The following is an 18,669-nucleotide window of genomic DNA, read 5'->3' on the forward strand; positions in this document are numbered from 1 at the left end:
GTAAACCTCAATTTAGTGCTCCTCTAATGCGAATAAGTTCTGTATTATTTTATATTATTTATCTTTATTACTCTCATTCAATAATATCATGCGAAGTCATACCTCGTGTTTATCCAAAACCACAAGAATGAATACTTAAGCTTCAGTGAAAATAAGTTGATAATTAAAAGCAACCATATTTTTGAATATACTGTCAATACTGAAAAAAAACCTATACACTTTCGTGCGGGACCCGTACAATTTGATACAGGACCGATATGCTTTAATACAAGACCGATATGAATTCACAAAGGATTAATATAGGAGCTATATATGACCAACAAGGCTAATATATAGGACCAATATAGCTGAGCAAAAACCCATATCGGACTCGCATAAATGAATATAGGACGCGTATGCTTAGTATATAGGACCGATATGCCTGACCAAAGGACCTATATGCAATCTATCTGGCTGAGTATCGGAGTAATATAGGACTCGCATGGGAGCTCTGGGACCGATAGATACGTTTTTTCCGATCACGCAGAATTAAAAAAAAATTGCTTATTGCTGGCTGAATTATTTGAAGCGACGGACGTTACTTGCATACTTGCACGAGAAGTCAAAATGCAAAATTAACTAATTAACTAAAATTTAATAATTACCTTTTAATTTAGTGACTTTCCGGCACATATTACAATTTAAAAATTGTAGCCGAGGAGTTCTCACGGTGTATCCCCGTGGATCGTCTGCTACGGATCGACTGCTAACCACACACAAAACAAGATTAGACGAACCAAAGCTCATCGGAAGTGCATTGTGATTTCTATCGCGGATGTGCAGGTAATTACCTTCATGTGCACCAAGAAACACTAAACAAAACTGCGCGTAAGCAGTCGCTTTCATTTGATGCAATGCAGTGACTGCAGCACTTGGTCTGCAAACGTATTGAACACAGCCGCACATTTCTGGCAGATACCAAATTAATGCGAGAGATGCACGCTTCAGAGATAAGTGGTTCTTTTTTTCAAGGAATGTTCGCGGGTCGCACGATACATACCGATGGCACAGATGGACATGAACGAAAGCTGCGCACGATAAACACACCGACACGAAAGCAACATACGGACGACATGGCTAGGTGTTATCTGCGCGACACACGAGCAAAATAAAGAGCCATGGGACATATATTGCTTTGCGACACACACAATTAAGCGCACGGAATAAACTGCAAACATTCCCCATGTTTACCTCCGAGATCGTGTCAACAAGTTATGAACTACGTCTAATGTTGTCGACTGCAGGAAGTTACCTAAAATGAAGCCACGGCGCAGGTAGCGGAGGTCACGGCTGCGGAAAACGTCATTTAGGGCTTTAAAGGCAGGTGACCGAAGTTCAAATTGTTCAAATGATGCCCCACCGTCGGTTTACTCCGATAACTTACCCAGGTGTTGAAGGCCATGTTTTTGCAGTCAGCATGCTGAATGAACGATTCGAAATCAAGAATACGTCATGGAATTTCTTTTTGTGCTAAACTATAGCGCACAATATAGACTGGTCGCTGGTTCATTTTGTCTCGCAACTTATATACGTAGCTGGGCATAAAATGCCACAAAACGTGCTGTAGTGTTTATTATTGTAGGAATCACGGAGCTCACAACAGCCTTCCAAGTATATAGACGGCGCTGGCGGCTCTGGTCCCACTCGAACGGTAAAATACTTCCGTCTTCAATGCGCCCGGTGGTAGCCTCGGTAGTACGAGCTGCGTCGATATGTTTATTTGATCGTGGGTTTTTAGATTTCCTGTAACGAAATGTGACATAGTTCGCTTGCGCGAAAGTCCCACAAGATAGCTTGCGTCTCGCATCAAACTGGCTGTATGCGTGGCGCGCTAGGCAAACACGGACCATTGATTTTCATGCCTTGGATTGCGTTGTCTTTGTCTATGTTTGTCGTGGAAAGTTTGATGGACGTCGCAAAGAAATAATGCGTTATTATTAGCGCGCCTCAATCCGCCCACTACGCTACGGCATATATGCTGGGAGTAATATTGTCGACGCAGCACTCGCCACTTGAAGAGCGCCTTGAGACTTCGTCCGACTAGTAAAAAGGTAAGTAATCGTGCTTGCTAACTACACGCATGGTGTACGTGCTTCTCGTGTGAGCATAGACTGCCGCATAGAGAGCATTGCGAACGCAGAAAATAGAACACCCCCGATAACAGCAAAACCGGTCCTGATGCTTGATGCTTGCGGGTTGGTGTTAAGTTACGGAGATTTATCGCCTCAATGCGGAATTGATTCCAGATTACGTTCATAAATGTTCGTGTTCGTCTTTTGAAGCTACGCTTGAGCTCGCGCTTTTCTGCTGAAGTTGTATAGTAACGACCTCTCTGCCTTTTCGCCGATTCTTTCTTCAAGGATGCTTGTTCGCTTGCAATTGCTTCGACATTGTGGATAACTTGGGCTTGCGAGGTTTTCAGTTTACGAGCATTTCTAGGAGAAAATATCTGAAACAATTACAGCTTGCTCCTAGTACAGCTTTCTTTTCAAGACGAGGTCTTTTGACATAACTTTGATGTAACTAAACATGACTAGGTATTGTTGCTTAAGCTATGCAAGGAAAAAAACATTACATTGTAAATTGCTGTGCCAGAAATATTACCTTGGTGAAGAGGTCCCTGTTACCGTATTCAAGGACTTTGTCCTTTTGCTCTCTTGCCAATCTCAACTATAGAGCAGACATTGTTTTCATGACTATATTTAGGTACTCCTTCCATTAGTTCACAATATCAGAGCTTTATTGTGCCACTGCTATTACCGAACACAGAAATCATTTTATCGTGGTTAGGCTGTGTCCCACAACACTATCCCCAAAATGGAGGAGCCCCCAGAAATGCAGACACCGCGGCTATGGCTGCAGAAACACGGCATGTGATTGAGATGGTCATCTCAGGCATGCGTGAATTGTACGTGCTCGAAAAAGTAGAATCTTGGTCTCATTCATAGTTGAGTATATGCATGCATTGCTCAGCACTGCCTACTAATGAGCATAAATATTTATGCAGTTTTATTCAACGTTTTGCTGATTTGTGTGCAAAGACATTAAGCACATATTATTGTGTTTTGTATAAAACTGTACCTTACATCTCCTGATACTTAGTGTTTTTACTTACATAAACCGCTTGGCTCCAAGTTAAATTTTATTATTGCTTAGTACATAGAATATTTATCACTTTTTATTTTGAATTTATTGTTTTAAAGCTTTCGTATCCTGTAGTTTTCATTTCTGCATTTTCCCTTTGTGCTACAAGCTCGTGAACTTTTCTGTGCATGTATGAATTCAAAGTGTAGTCTGCCAATTATGTCACAGGCGTGTGATGTGCATGTAGTGTGCATATCATTGTTTATCATCGCTAATTTACAGTTATATTATTTTGCGAGCTTGAATTTTTTGAAACGAAATATGAAGGTCACTGTTCACTATGCTGCAGTTGCTTCAGTAATAAATAGGCACAGACTGATTTGGATCCCTTGTGATCTAGAAAGGATGCCTTTTTTCATGCATTAATGGGGCCTTGTAACGTAAAGCTATTCCAATATGCTTTTATTCCAATCTCCTGACGTCAAATTTGCGTGATTGCCGACGCAAGCATCGGGCGGTCAACCGCAGGGTTGTCTCAACAGACCAATCAAACGCTCTCCTCGTTCATAGGAGGTCACTTTTGTTTGCTAGAAAAACTAATAAAATTTCCTACACTGAGCGGCTTGTCTTATCTAATTGGCTGACAAGAGGCGAGGAGCACGCTCAAGTGGAGAGGGATTTGATGGAGCTGAGCCACTGCACTTAATATCGATAACCGAATGAAATGGGTGGTGCCGGCGTTTCCGATTGATCCGCTTTCCCTTACTTATCTTGCGGTGGCTGCTAGAAAATCGCGGCGGCATGCAACGGAAGCCTAAGGATGACGCTAAAACGTATCTTCAGCAAAGAAGAGTTGGCAGAAAAAGGTCGTAAACGCGCCGAACGTGCTCGAAAACGTTGCATGGCGACGCGAAAAGCTTTATTACACACAAATAAACCCCTTGTCTCCGGTAGGTTCGAGTAGCCTGTGCCGGAGTGATAGGCGGCAGCCATCTTTTATTCCTTTCGGAACGGGGCAGCCTGCGGCTATTCAGAAGACAATTCCGTTCCGTTCGGCATAATAATGCATCTTTAACACGTGCACGTCACTTTGACGCGGTGAGTTATTGCAGTTTTGTGACGTCGTGTGACAGGCAGGTGAAGTGGTGGCAGCCCGAAAACTCTTGACCAATAGCCGAGGGATTATGGTGCAAAGGCATCGAATCAGAAATAACCATTTTTCTTCTGCGCGGTCAAATTATGCATAATCAGTGTGTACACGTCATATCAGATGGGGAGCTATCACGGTTTTCGTGACGTCGCGTGACAGACAGGTGAAGTGGGGGTGGTCAAAAAACGTTTCTGTCCAATCGAGGAGGATTGCGGATTGCATATTTGGAATAGAAATGTTTGGAATAGTTTTATGTTAAAGGAACACTAAAGTGAAAAATGATTTTTTCTGCATCAGTAAATTACCGTTCTACAACACCAAACACACCACTCTTGCAATGATAAGGCGTTTGGTAAGCCAGGAAAAGCGCAAGAACGAAATACAGGTGGCGACGGCTACTTAAGTTCTCGCACCTGGGGGCTGTGACGTCTTGGATTTTGATGGCATCTTCTAGGGCCTACTAATTATGTATAGTGGTACAGATTGACTACATTGTGTTCAACATTGTGTTCCTTTTCGTCCTCGCTTCTTTTCAAGTTTGCAATTCCTGTAACGGAGAGCGCGAACAATTTATTTACAAAGCCAAGAGAGTTCGGCTTTAGCTACACTTGCTCTGGCTGAATCGCTCAGCTCACTGAAGGGCCACTATTACACTCCTATGCCCGTATTTGTGTAACAGACACACGATCTTGTTCTAAGGTACTTTCTTCTCTATGCGCAGCTTTGCGTTGATACATAAGTTGTCTCTACGAGAATTGCGTACCTTCCCGTATTTTATGTACTGTGGGTTTCTGCAAGTGTTATTTTATTCTTATGTGCCGCTTTATTTTACTCATTTGGAGATGACAAATGTTCGTGGTATGTGGCTGCATCGAGCATGTTTCTGTGTTTGTCGTGAATTTTGGTGGTGCTTGCCCTGCGAAGAAGAGTAGCCGGTGTGAATGAGGGCGCTAACGATTCCATTTCGTGTCGATAACTAAAGGCAGAAAAGGCAAAAGAGGAGGCAAGAATGGTATAAAACGCTAGAGGGATTTTGAAACAGTGGCGTTTATTAGCAGCACAATATAGCGATAGTAATATTTCCTGTATTCTTCTTTTCATTATTTACAAGTAATGCATGACAACTGCTCGTGTATATGAACCACCCAAAGACGCAGTGCGAGCTAAAACATTGCACAGCGTGTAAATTTATGTGATGAATCCTTTCAATGTGATCCGCCTTGACTGTGTTGCCAAATGCCAAAACGCGTTGGATATTTCTTCATGCTGGTCCTTTTCCTTTCAAAAGGCACTAACTTCGACCCCTAAATTTAGAGGGACTATAAAGTGAAAAATTATTTCTTCTGCCCCCCCCCCCCCCCATCAATAAATTACCGTTCTACAACACGAAAACACCACTCTTACAAGAATCAGACATTTGGTAAGCCAGAAAAAGCGCAAGAACGAAATACGGCTGGCGACGCTTACTTGAGTTCCCGCACCTGGTGGCTGTGACGTCTTGGGTTTTGATTGCATCTTCTAGGGCATCCTAATTATATACAGCGGTACAGATAGACTACATTGTGTTCTAAATAAACCGAATATTAAACATGTCAAGTTTCGGGAACCTTTATTCAGCCAACGTGGCCCAAATGCGAAAACATACTTTGGAATCCCTTACGTCACGCTGACGTACCGGCGCTGGGGTTTCGGCGCGAAATTCAATTACTGGTATTTGGACCTTCATTTTCTCATCTAGTAATCAAACTATTTTTTTGAAATGACTGCCTGCAGGGTTGTCAAACAACGCTTCATGAGTCGAAACTTATTTATTGTTTCGCTTTAGTGTCCCTTTAAAGCGTCCATGGTGAGGGCTCGCTCACACGTATCTTGGTATTTTGTGTGGTATGACTCGCTGATTTGATTGGTCAACTTTTGGTTGCGGATGAAAACAGATGAAAAGCCTAGTCCCAACACGACACCCCGTCTTGACAAAGCAGGGTCAAGTCAGACGAGTATACTGGTCTGTTGAGTGAAATATGGTGATCTCAACGGCAAATGTTGCGACAGCGGCGAGTATGCCTTACGTACGTTTGACCATATGGTAAAGGAATACATTGCGCTGCCTGTGACACACACTGGAGAAAATTGGTGGTATCTCACCAAGCGAGGCTCCCATGATTGCTGGCCTTTTTCAAATCGCTCGTGGACGGCGGCACATTCCCTGCCTACTTTATTTTTCACTGGATATATATCTGCATAGCAGTCTACACGTGAATTGAGGAAGGCACCCTGGCAGGAAAGGGTTGCTTAATTAAGGATGCCACTACATTTGGTGAGCGTTCTAGGGGTAGAGTAGTCTATTCTTGTACCCGCCATAGTTGCTTATTGCCTTTGGCGTGGTGCTTCTAAGCATGAGGTTGTTGCATCAAATCCCAGCCACGGCGGCCTCATTTCGATGGGGCGAAATGCATAAATACCCATGTCCCTTGATTTAGGTGCACGTTAAAGATTCTTTGCTGGTCAAAGTTATGGCAGAGTCCGCCACTGCAGCGTGCCTCATAATGAAATCGTGGTTTAGTGCGTAAAACCCCGCAATTTATATTAGTCCATTCCTGTGATCATGTCTATATTTGGTCAAAAGTATATAGCGAAGACTGGCTGGTGCCTCAACATGTGCCTAGGAGAGCATCATACTGCACTCAGGAGACCAGTATAATGGCTCCACTTGACCATGCATTGGAGCGACTTGGACTGTGTACCGGATTGAGACTTTTCATCTGGATTGTTCACTTACGGCAACCAATCGATCAACAAAATCAGTAAGACCTCTCTGTCCTTCCTGTCGATAAATTATATTCCAATACGAAACCTGGGCATCTCTATTCTGGAGGCCTTTATCTATTCAGGTTGAATATGCCTGCGCTCTATGACGTTGACTGCTCCTGAATTTGGTCGAATCTTCACGGTGAAGGTTGAAATCGTGTGTCATGTCCGGAATTGCGTTTAGTGGCAGTAAATACTTTTGCCCATGAGATATCTGCAACACATACACAAATAGCAAAACAAGAACGTTACCATGAGTAAACAAAAACCATTGCATGAGTAGTGGAAAAGAGTTAAATTAGGCTTGAACTAGTGTGAATTGGCAATATCAGACGCTGTGATGTCCGTTTTTCATTTCATTTCTACATTTCAGCTAAAGGCATATTTACCATGTCCCGTGCTTCGTCCTTCTATAGCGTAACTTCCTTTTTTTTATTCTGTGGTTCTAAATGCGATGTATAATTGAGCATCCCTTAAACGAACTGCACGCTGTAAACGTTTTACACCGCTATGGTTGCAGGATTATGTGAAGGCTATTGCTCACTCTCAGGACTGCGAAAAATATTGTGCAAGATAGCGAGCTGAGGCAGCAGCAGTGATGAGAAAGGAAAGCGTAGCTGAAAGCTGCGGATTAGTTCAGACCAACTATTGAGCACCGTCATATGGGGCAAGTCTTTGTCAGCAATGCCTAATGAAACCTAACTCATTAAGCTTTCGCGTTGCCTGCCGCAGCTATCGTTAGGTGAGCTTGCCACACGAAGTCACTGAAAAAAGCTGCATTTTTTTCCATAAGAAGCACAGCCTTACTCTTGATGACTGAGGGTATCAGTCATGGAACAATACAGGGAGAAACTAGACACCCCTAAGAATATTAACAAATTGAGCGTTCAATACTTCGGTTTATTGTAACCATAATGAAATAATTCGCTTTTCCAGTACTCTTTCTTCACGCATACAGTGTGGATGATGGTGGTTCTCTTGCAAAAATATTCAGTGCTGCAAAGCAAATGAAAAAATGTAGGCAGTGCAAATTATTTTGAAGTAATTGGAAGATTTCTCTTTTTGTTGTACATCTCAACGAATTATGCACTGTATATTCTAGTTGTAAGCAACCTAATCTTCGAACCCTTAGTCAGTGAAACAGGAAGGAAGAAACCACTCAGCATATCCCGTGTCTCGTAGATAAAGAAATATTCTCCATGCAATGGTCCATGCATTCAAGATACGAATTAGTATTGCACTTTTCGCGTCCAATCCTAAATGCACCTGCTCACGCTTTATTCGACGCAGATCAACCTACATGTCGCGAACTATACTAGAAGATTTCCAAGGATGGTATCATAACGCATTTTCGGGCAGGTTCTTCATGGCTGCGTCGAAGTATCGTGGTGCGATACATAGCAAACATTTAACGGTGTTGCGGAGGACATTTTTTTGATGTGCAATTCCCTTGCTTTTTTTTACATTTTTCTGTTTGCACCATGGATTGATTTAGGTATGGTGTTTTGATATTTTCATTAAGTGTTTCTGTGAGCAATATATCGTTGTAAAGTTTATATATTTTATGAATGTATACGGACGTATCTTGCATATGCCTTGTACTAATTGTCTGCCCGTCCTGCAAGGACCACAATGTTGTCTGCAGTATGTACTAAATAAATAAATAAAATAAATTACGAAATATACACCTCCGCAAATTGAAAGCGTGAAATACACATCATTCTACTTCTAAACCTCAGCAAGTAATTATGAGCCGTACCAGTATTTATCTTTACGCCCTAAGTGAACATTTCCATACCTAGAATTTTCAGAGCGTGAGAAATCCACGATAAGCCATGCATGTCACATTTTCATCAGTAAGTAGACCTAACAGGCATTGTTTTAGAAACTGGTGAATGTGAACGTGTTCTGCACATGTTTGTCAGAATGGCTGCTAGACGCAAGGTAATTAAACGCAAGGCAAACAAACGCAAGGCAATTAAAATTTTTACATGATAGCAATGTCTGAATATTTAAAATGTTCAATACGAATTGAATACCTCATGCTCTTTCACCCTTGCTTATCATGGGGGAAGTAGCCCAATATTAGTTTTAGTTTATTAGTCTTGTTAGGGTCTCCAGAGAGACACAGACATCCAAAGACATCCAGAGTTCTTTTGGATGTCACAACAGTTCTAAATGATTGTGCTACAGTAGAGCTGTGGTTGTTACAGAAGAGCATCAGTTCCTGAGTGAATGATCGGAGCAGTTAAGAGAGGCCCGATTTTGGGATATGTCCAAGTGAATTTACTCCTGTTCACTTCTTGCTTTATCCCGGGCTTGCATTGCTTTAAAACAATATGTGATGCTGCAGCTTATACGTCCTCTTCAGGAAACACAATGAAAGTGGCAACCTGCCGTGTTTAGTTGTTCCGTTGCTGTCAGTGGCATTGTTCTCCTGACAATTGGAAGCAGTTGTTCATCATTTACAAGGTGCTCAGGTGTCTGAACGTGCTGTGAAAGGCATTACATGCACGTATCAATGTATGTAGGGTGTTTCTTTTCAGCTGCATCAAATTTTTAAAATTCGCCTAAGGCATTTAGCACAACTCTAACCTTTATTTAAGTACCCGATGAGTTGGCACTGTGACCAAGCTGAGCTATAGTACTGTGCAAAACAAACTACTCATGCCAGGCCTCTGATTTTGGTATCCGAAGCTGCAGGAAATTCTCCTAGGCTGCTAGTAGTAAGATTTTTGTGATTGCGCCTTTCTTATTGAAGCGTTCGCCTGCGCAACCAAACGTGACATAAAAAAACTAATCTTCGTTGCAAGCATTGAGTATGACGGATTCTGTAGTATTCTGACTATCATTATTGCTTGCAAATATAATTTTTCTTTCTGTCCCTCTTCTTGTTCAGACCTAGTTGCGCCATTCGGCATTACCATGGTTTCCCTGTCACCGTCTTCAGCGATACTCCGTTGGCAACCTCCGCGGAAAGTGTTTGGCATCCTCACCGGATATACCGTAGAAATATGCGACACCTTCGCACCGTGTGACGCTGATGAAAAGGCGGCCGGTTGCTTCGAACGTCACACTTCTGAAGCATGGCTCAAATTTGAGACCACTGCCGACACACCGGAGTCACCGGAGTTAGTCATCGCCAACATCCAGTGCGGTATCTCCATTATCAGCAGTCGTGCAGACGCACAGGATAGATAGATAGATAGATAGATAGATAGATAGATAGATAGATAGATAGATAGATAGATAGATAGATAGATAGATAGATACTCCTAGAAAAGGGCAGAAGTACCTTAAGAATGCTAATTACAATAAAGTTAGAGCGAGTTGAGGTTCACCAGAAAACTTCTTGTTCCCATGTTGGTCTCTTGCGTAGCTGTATGGCACGCAAACGTGACGTAGTTTGTACGTCGTCCCACCTCTGATGCTGGACGTCTATGCACATTGACAGCATGTCTGTCATCGTTCTGTTAAGCCTTTCGGTCAACCCATTTGTTTGCGGAGGTTAAGCAGTCGTCTTTCAGTGCATGGTGTAACTCAGTTCAAAAACTTCTTGAAGCAGTCTTGCGGTAAACGGCGTCCTTCTATACGTGATAACACAGGTTAGGGCGCCATGACGTAGTATAATCTTCTGTATGAAAAACTATGGAACCTCAGAAGCTGTGCCTTTAGGAATAAGCTTTGTTTCAGCATAGCGGGTTAAAGAGTCTGTGGCTCGATAGGATGCAGCAATCCCCCAGGTTTCACATTGGCTGACTTCATGCGCTGGCATTCACGGCAAGCTTGGACGTATCTTTTACTACAGCTGGCGAGTTTCGGTCAGTGGTAGGATTTTCGTACTCTAGCAAGGGTTTGAGTGAAGCCCAAGTGGGCAGACACAGGCTCGTCGTGGCATGCCAACAGGATTTCGTCACGAAGCTCTGCTGGTACGACCAAAAGATAGGTTTTGTTGCTGGCAGCAGAATTCTTCTTGTATAGGATTCCGTGTCGCAAACAAAAGGAAGACAATCCGTGAGCAATTTTTCGGGGCAGACGTGCGTTGCGGTTTTCTAGATGTGCAATGAGAGGTCACAATTCACAATCTGCTCGCTGCTGTGTAGATACGTCTGCCTCGCTTATGGCCCCGAAAAAAGGGCTGTTATTTTCGGTGTGTTGATCGGCAGGTTCAATAGCTGCGCACGACAATGTTTCGGCTTCGTCGGGTGTATGGCCTGACTTTGGTCATGTCGTACTCCTGCAGGAGCAGGCTCCACCGTGCCAGTCGTCCAGAAGGGTCTCTTAGGTTTGCCAGCCAACATAAGGAGTGATGATCCGACATGACCCGGAATTGGCGGTCATAGAGATAAGGGAGGAACTTTGGAAATGTCCACACGACGGCAAGGCACCCTTTCTCTGTGGCAGCGTAATTGGACTCTGGTCATGATAGGGTACGACTGGCGTAAGCTAAGACCCTTTCGCCGTTCTCCCCGCAGGTGCCTGTGTGTCAGCAGGCGTCTGGTGTGTTGCGACACCACGTACCCGAGCACACGAGGGTTGGATCCTCCCGCGCTTAACCGCACGTGGCTTAGCCATGTCCGGGAAAAAGGGGGTCCTGGGGGTTGAGCGGATGCTGAGTGTCAGGACCTTTAAGGCTCCTCGGCGGAGGCAACACACCCCTTTGGCCTCGGCTTCACGTAGACGGCACCCCGGACTGACCTACCCGGGGGGAATCGGTAGTTACGTTTTCCTGACTCTTTCCCCCTCCAGCCTTCGTCTTTCTCTCAGCTTTCACATTCCTGTCATCTGCTAGCTTCCGCTTACTTCCAACTTTTCCAGACAGCAAGGGTTAACCTTGTGTAAATAGGCAACCTCGGTTATTTCATATTTGGTTATAGTGATAACGTAGAGCTGGCGTTTCCAGGACCTGTTTTTAAAGTCTTGTAGTACCTCTTTGTAGGGTTTCATGGTGGGCGGCTGGCGTTATTCCCGAAAACCATAATTGTCTATAGCTAGTTCTTTCCCTCCCTTTTCTGATCGCCCTCAGAAAAGAGGGCGCACCGAAGATGTGCTACAGTTCTTTGGACGTCACAGGCCGAACTTCCAACGATATCATGTCATTCACTCAGAAAAATCAGATAAACAAGTACGAACAATGTCCCCTTTTCAAGTTTCCAAGTCTTTAACTGATGTCCTTGGTCTAGGCTACAAGGCATCAAGGATGGCAAGTGGTGATCTTCTCTTAGAGCTGCATGATCAGAAACAATACGAAAAGTTGCCCAGTCTAGTGTCATGTGGGGATTTTCAAGTGACAGTAACTCCACATCGCACTCTGAACAGCACCCGCGGCGTTGTGCCTAATGATGATTTGCTCCAGCTGACAGAGGCTGAGCTCTTGGAGGGCTTCAGTGAGCAGAATGTTGTTAATGTCAAGAGAATTAAGATGAGGCCGGATGGCAAAGAAATTAAAACCAAGGTCCTAATGCTCATCTTTGGTTCAATTGTCCTGCCCACTCTATCGAGGCCGGGTACATTAAAGTCCGTGTTAGGCAATACGTGCAAAATCCCCTCAGATGTTAGAAATGCCAGCGTTTCGGCCACAGTTAGCAGAGCTGCTGAGGCCGCGAAACTTGTGCGAAATGTAGTGCCCGTGACCACACCTCTGAACCTGGTGAGAACTCTCTCCCCTGTGCAAACTGTAATGGGGAGCACGCCGCATACTCGCGGTCGTGCCCAGCCCGTAAAAAAGAAACGGAACTTGTAAAAATCAAAATAAAAGAAAATATAAGTTTCAAGGAAGCACGCAGACAGGTATCCTGCCTGCCCAAGAACACTTTTGCCGATGTGATGCGTCAGGGGGCAGCGACACAAAGGCTTCCGATGGCTGTCCGAGCCACAAGCAGTGAGTCGGCAGCTACGACATCTGCTCCCGCGGCGGTCGCAGCTATCGCTGCTCCACCACCCCAGCAGAAGGGGCCATCCACCTCCGGGCAGGTGGTCTCAAACGTAACATCCAACGTTCCGAGGCCTTCACGTCCAACAAAGCGCTCAGAAGAGCGCGTGTCTAGCACCTCGCAAGAGGCGATGGACACAACCACCAGTAAGATGGAGCGTCGTCAGCGCCCAAAGAGCGGCGAGGCTCTCTCAATCGCTCCAAAAAGACAGAACTCGCGTCACGGCGCCTCCAAAGGGCCCGTGAACTAATATCTCAATCTCTTAAACACACAGCGCCCAACACATTTACCATAATGGAGACACAAATACTACAATGGAATGTTGGAGGTCTTCTTCATAACCTTGACGACATTAGAGGATTCCTACACAAACAGAATCCAAGGTAGCTGTGCGTTCAAGAGACACATCTGAAACCCACATACACAAACTTTCTTCGTCAGTACATAATCTATCGTAAAGACCGCAACGAGGCTAACGCCTCCGGCGGTGTTGCAATAGTTGCGGACAAGTCTGTAGCTTGTCAACAGATCGCCCTCCAGAAGCCCCTTGAGGCAATGTCAGTTTCGGCAATCCTATCTAGAAAACTGGTGACTGTGTGCTCTATATACATACCTCCGAACTATCATCTAAGAATAACCCATTTCTATAACCTAATTAATCAGCTTCCTGACCCCTACATACTCGTGGGTGATTTTAATGCCCACCACACGATTTGGCGAGATTCGTGATGCGACGCGAGTGGTGGATTAATTAAAAATTTTCTTCTTACGTCTAGTGCTTGCCTGTTTAATAACAAGAAGCCAAGCTATTATAGTGTACAACACAATTCCTATTCACCAATAGATCGAGCAATAGGCTCTGCTTCTCTTCTGCCTCATCTCGAATGGAATGTCATCAACAATCTTTTTGGAAGTGACCGCTTCCCTATAACTTTAAACTTAATAACAGAGCATAGCAACCCTCCCCATGTTCCCATTTGCAAATAAGCAGCGGCTGACTGGGAATATTTTAAAGAATCAACTCATTTATCACCCGATTTTATAAAGAAATTTAGTATAGGTGATACTGTCGCATATTTTACCACTTTTATTGTTGATGCTGCTGAAAAGTTTATCCCGTAAACGAATGATTGTTCACTTAAAAGACGTGTTCCTTGGTGGAATGAAGACTGTAGAGATGCCCGAAAGAGGCAGAATAAGGCATGGGGCATATTGCGGAGATCTCCGAATACAGAAAATTTCATTGAATTTAAACACATAAAATTGCAGGGAAAGAGGATACGACGTGAGGCGAAGAGACAAAGCTGGGAGAGGTTCCTTTCAGGTATAAGTTCGTACACACAGGATGCCAAAGGTATGAATGGCGTAAGAAAGCTAAAAGGGCATCAAATAGATGAGTTGCTTCTGATGAACGATCAAAGAAATACCTTAGAAGAGCAGGCAGACTCTCTTGGGAAGCACTTTGAGCGTGTGTCCAGCTCAATCCACTATTCTCAATCCCTCCTTAAACACAATGAAATAGAAGAACGTACGTCAATCATACCTAAATACAGACAGAATGAACCGTATAATCAGCCTTTCTGTACTACCAAGTTGGGAGATGCCTTGAACACATCCAAGAGCTCTGCATCGGCAACAGCCAGAGTCATGTTTGGCATGATCAGAAACTTACATACTGACACACAAGTTACACTACTCGCCCCTTTTCAACACTATTTGGGCTGCCGGATACTTTCCACAAAAATGGAAATAAGCGATTGTGGTCCCTGTTTTGAAGCAGTGACCACAATTTCTTAGCGGCGAGTTATCGTCTGATAGCTGTTACAAATTGTTTAAGCTTTTTGAACAAAAACTAATCAATCATGGACTCATACATTTCTTTAAACTCTACAATATGCTCGATCACTATCAGTGTGGTATCAGAGAAGGGCGGTCGACAACCGATCATCTTATGCGGATTGAAGAATATATCCACGATGCATTTGTACATAAACAGTTTTTCTTATCGATATTACTCGATATGGAGAAGGCGTATGACACAATTCGTCGTTACGGTATCTTACGAGACTTGTCGGGAATGGGAATTTGTGGAAATATGCTGAAAATAATTTAAAGCTATTTGTCGAATCGTATCTTCCGCGTGAAAATCGGTAACGTATTATCGCGACCTTTTATACAAAAAACTGGTGTACACCAGGGAGGCGTACTGAGTTGCACACTCTTTATTATCAAGTTGAACACACGTCGTGCTTCACTACCGCAGGTCATTTTTATTGCGTATACGTAGACGGTATACAAATAGGTTTGAAATCCTGTAACCTTACAATGTGTGAGAGACAGGTGCAACAGGGCTTAAACAAGGTGCCCAAGTGGGCAGACCAAAATGGATTCAAAATCAACCCGCAAAAAGTTCTTGTGTTCTCTTTACAAGAAAGAGAGTCCTAGTTCCAGATCCTTATGTAGAACTGGGCGGACAACAAATTTCTGTGAACAAAGAGCACAAGTTTCTAGGTGTTCTACTTGACTCCACGCTTACTTTCATTTCATACGTAAAATGTCTTAAAGCAAAAAGTCTAAAAACAATGTAGTTACCTAAAATACTACCCACACAACATGGGGTAGCGACAGGAAGTGTTAACTGAATCTTCACAGGAGCCTAGTTCGATCACAACTAGACTATCGTGCCGTAGTATATCATTCTGCTGCACCGAATGCGCTAAAGATGTTAGACCCCGTTCATCATCTGGGTATCCGCCTGTGCACTGGTGCACTTAGAACAAGGCCTGTAGAAAGTCTATATGCAGTCAGATGAGTGGTCACACCGTTTTCAGAGAACATACATCAGTTTTACCTATTTTCTCAAAGTGCACTCTAATAAGGAACATCCGTGTTTCACAACCGTTAACAACTTGATGTGTGAAACACTTTTTCGTCATAGACCTCCCATAAGACTTAGTCACTGCGTTCAAGAGAACTCGGTGAGGAAATGGATGTTCCAGTTGTCGAACATCGCCTAATGCCTCCAGCTAAGCCTTTACCGCCCTAGGAGTGGCAGGTGATAGACTGTGACGTGTCCTTTGTAGAGGTCACAAAGCACGCACCTGACCTCGAAATCGCTGTGCATTTCCGTGAAATTTAATCGAAGTACTCCTGCTCCGAATTCTATACAGACGCGTCAAAATCCCATGCTGGTGTATCTTATCCTGCGGTTGGTCCCTCTTCTTCTAACGTACTGAACCCGCAAACAAGTATCTTCACTGCAGAAGCCTATGCAGTACTGTCTGCAGCAAAACATATACATAAATTAAAGCTCGACAGAGCAATAGTATTCACAGACTCCTTAAGCCTTGTAAAAGCGTTAATTTCTTTACAAAAGCATACAAATCCGGTTTTCATTGAACTTTACTCAGTCTTATGCAATACTTATCTATCACATAGACATGTGATATGCTGGGTACCTGGCCATAGAGGCATTGAGGGTAATGTACTAGCGGACAAAATGGCCCCACCACTCACATTAGTAGCTATTATTCCTACGGCTGCTGTCCCTGTCACAGATCTGAAGCCTTTCTTACGAAGCAGACAGACAGACAAAGAACTTTAATGACAAGGTCCTGAGAAGCTTTGCCCTAGGGCAGAGCTGCGGGCCGCTCCCACGCGGGGACTGGTAGGCCGAGCCTAACCTCCGCATCGCGGGCTCTCTGGACAGCCCAAGTTTGACGTGCATATTGTGAGCTCCGGATGGCAGAGCTCCATTATTGTTCTGTGATGCGATTGGGTCCCTGTAACGAGGGGCATCGCCAGAGCATGTGTGCGAGATTGCTAACAGCCCCACAGTCGGGGCAAGTAGAGCTGAAAGCCTCTGGAGTGCTCGTGTGGAAAAGGGCCACGTTTGGATAGCACATCTTACGAAAGAAACTGCGAAAACACTGGCAACGCATGTGGAACCCAGAAATAGATAATAACTGCAGGCTATAAAGCCACAGCTAGGATTTGGGCAATCCCCAACAAAATCACGGCGAACAGATATTTTATTCTGTCGTCTCAAAATGGGGCACACATTTGGTACCCACAATTTGCTGCTTACTGGAAATGAACCTCCAACCTGTGGTCGGTGTGATGAGGAGGTGACTGTCCTACACGTCCTCTCGGAGTGTCGAAAAGCCGAATATGAGAGAAAACATTCTCCTCTTACATATAATTACTGCTTCGTCTCCACTCGGCTACGTTTCTTGGTGAAGAAAAGTTTTATAACACCAAAGCAGTCCTGAGTTGGTTATATGATGTCCTTCATGTTATAAGCCCATAAAAGTCGTAGCGAATCCTCTTTCGAGATGATGCCGCTGTGATAGTTGTTTTGTATAGAGCATGCCTCCAGGCCCTTGTGTCTTAAGAGGTCTAACGAGGTAGTGGTGCTGCAGTCAATTTTAGCATCTTAATTAATTTGTACAACCTGTCATTATTTCGCAGTGCACCTTAATGCTCATAGTAAACGTCATCTGTCATCGCCATAGTCTTATTACACGTAAACTTTATGCACTTTAGAGCGAACATTTTTAAGGCCCCTTTACAGGAGCGTAACTTCAACTTCATAGAAGTCATAATTCCAGTGCAAACTCATCAACACTGGCTTGACGGTTTTTGGCCATACCTGGCCCATGCGCCACTAAACACCAAACATCCATTCATTTCGCCCTTCTTCTGCCGCTATACAAGCACCGCATCCAGACCGACGTTGCTGTCGTCGGTATGAATTTCCGCTTCGGCTTCCTCATCGAAATGCTTAGGAACAGGTGGCGATGCCTGGCGGTGTCAGTGAAAGCAGAGCTGTTCAGAGCTCGAGATGGACAGCGTGTCGTCTCTAGTGAGACGAGTAAGTGGTTAGGCAATTTTAGAAAATTGCATTAAAGCGCCGGAAGTATGCGCACAGTCCCAGGAAACGCCGACCGCTTTTCTTGTCGGTAGGAGTCAGGAAAGCAGCTACAGTGGAAGTTCTTTCGGGATCGGGACGGATGACTTCCGCGCTCATGACATGCCCAAGGAACTTCAGTGTTTCATAACCAAAGTGACATTTCTGAGGCTTAAAGTAAGGTTGGCCGATCGGATTGCTTCCAACGCTCTACTCTTTCAATTTGTAATTCGCCTCTGTTCTTTGTTTTCTTCAGCCTCTTAAATGCATTTAATCTAGATGATGCCACGGTTTATCCATGGGTTCTTTTTCAAGCCTAAACCTCTTTCTCGCAGGGATAAAATTCTCAATACAATGTTTAAGTTTCTCTAAACTGTACCCAAAACCCTTCAACCTCGTTAGAGTCACTACTAAGACGAGTGCATGAATAATCAATTATAGCAACGTCACCGACATGCTTGAATTGCCCGATCAAATTTTCCTTCATTGTCTTAACAGGTTTACGAGCAGTCGTCATCCGCGAGAAGGATACTAGCCTGTGGTCGGAAATACCAGGCTCAACTGTGACTGTTCCTTTACTGAAGATTTGGCTAACAAAAAGAAGGTGCAGAATAGAGTTTATCATCTGCTCAAGGCCAAGAAAGAACACACAATCTAAAAGAATATCTGTGGAGGGACCATTACCGTAACACATGTTATTCCAGTCGGTAATGGGCAAGTTGAACTCACCCACTGAAAGTATACGCTTT

The 18,669-nt window shown here is 44.0% G+C and overlaps 1 long non-coding RNA gene across 1 annotated transcript in view; it reads left to right on the forward strand.

Annotated features, from left to right (window-relative positions):
- LOC129380727 (uncharacterized) overlaps positions 1-18,669 on the forward strand; it is a 96,299-nt gene that overhangs the window by 29,853 nt on the left and 47,777 nt on the right. The gene's annotated exons all lie outside the window — the stretch shown is intronic.

This window comes from Dermacentor andersoni, chromosome 10 (assembly GCF_023375885.2).
Source record: "Dermacentor andersoni chromosome 10, qqDerAnde1_hic_scaffold, whole genome shotgun sequence".
Taxonomy (NCBI): Eukaryota; Metazoa; Arthropoda; class Arachnida; order Ixodida; family Ixodidae; genus Dermacentor; species Dermacentor andersoni.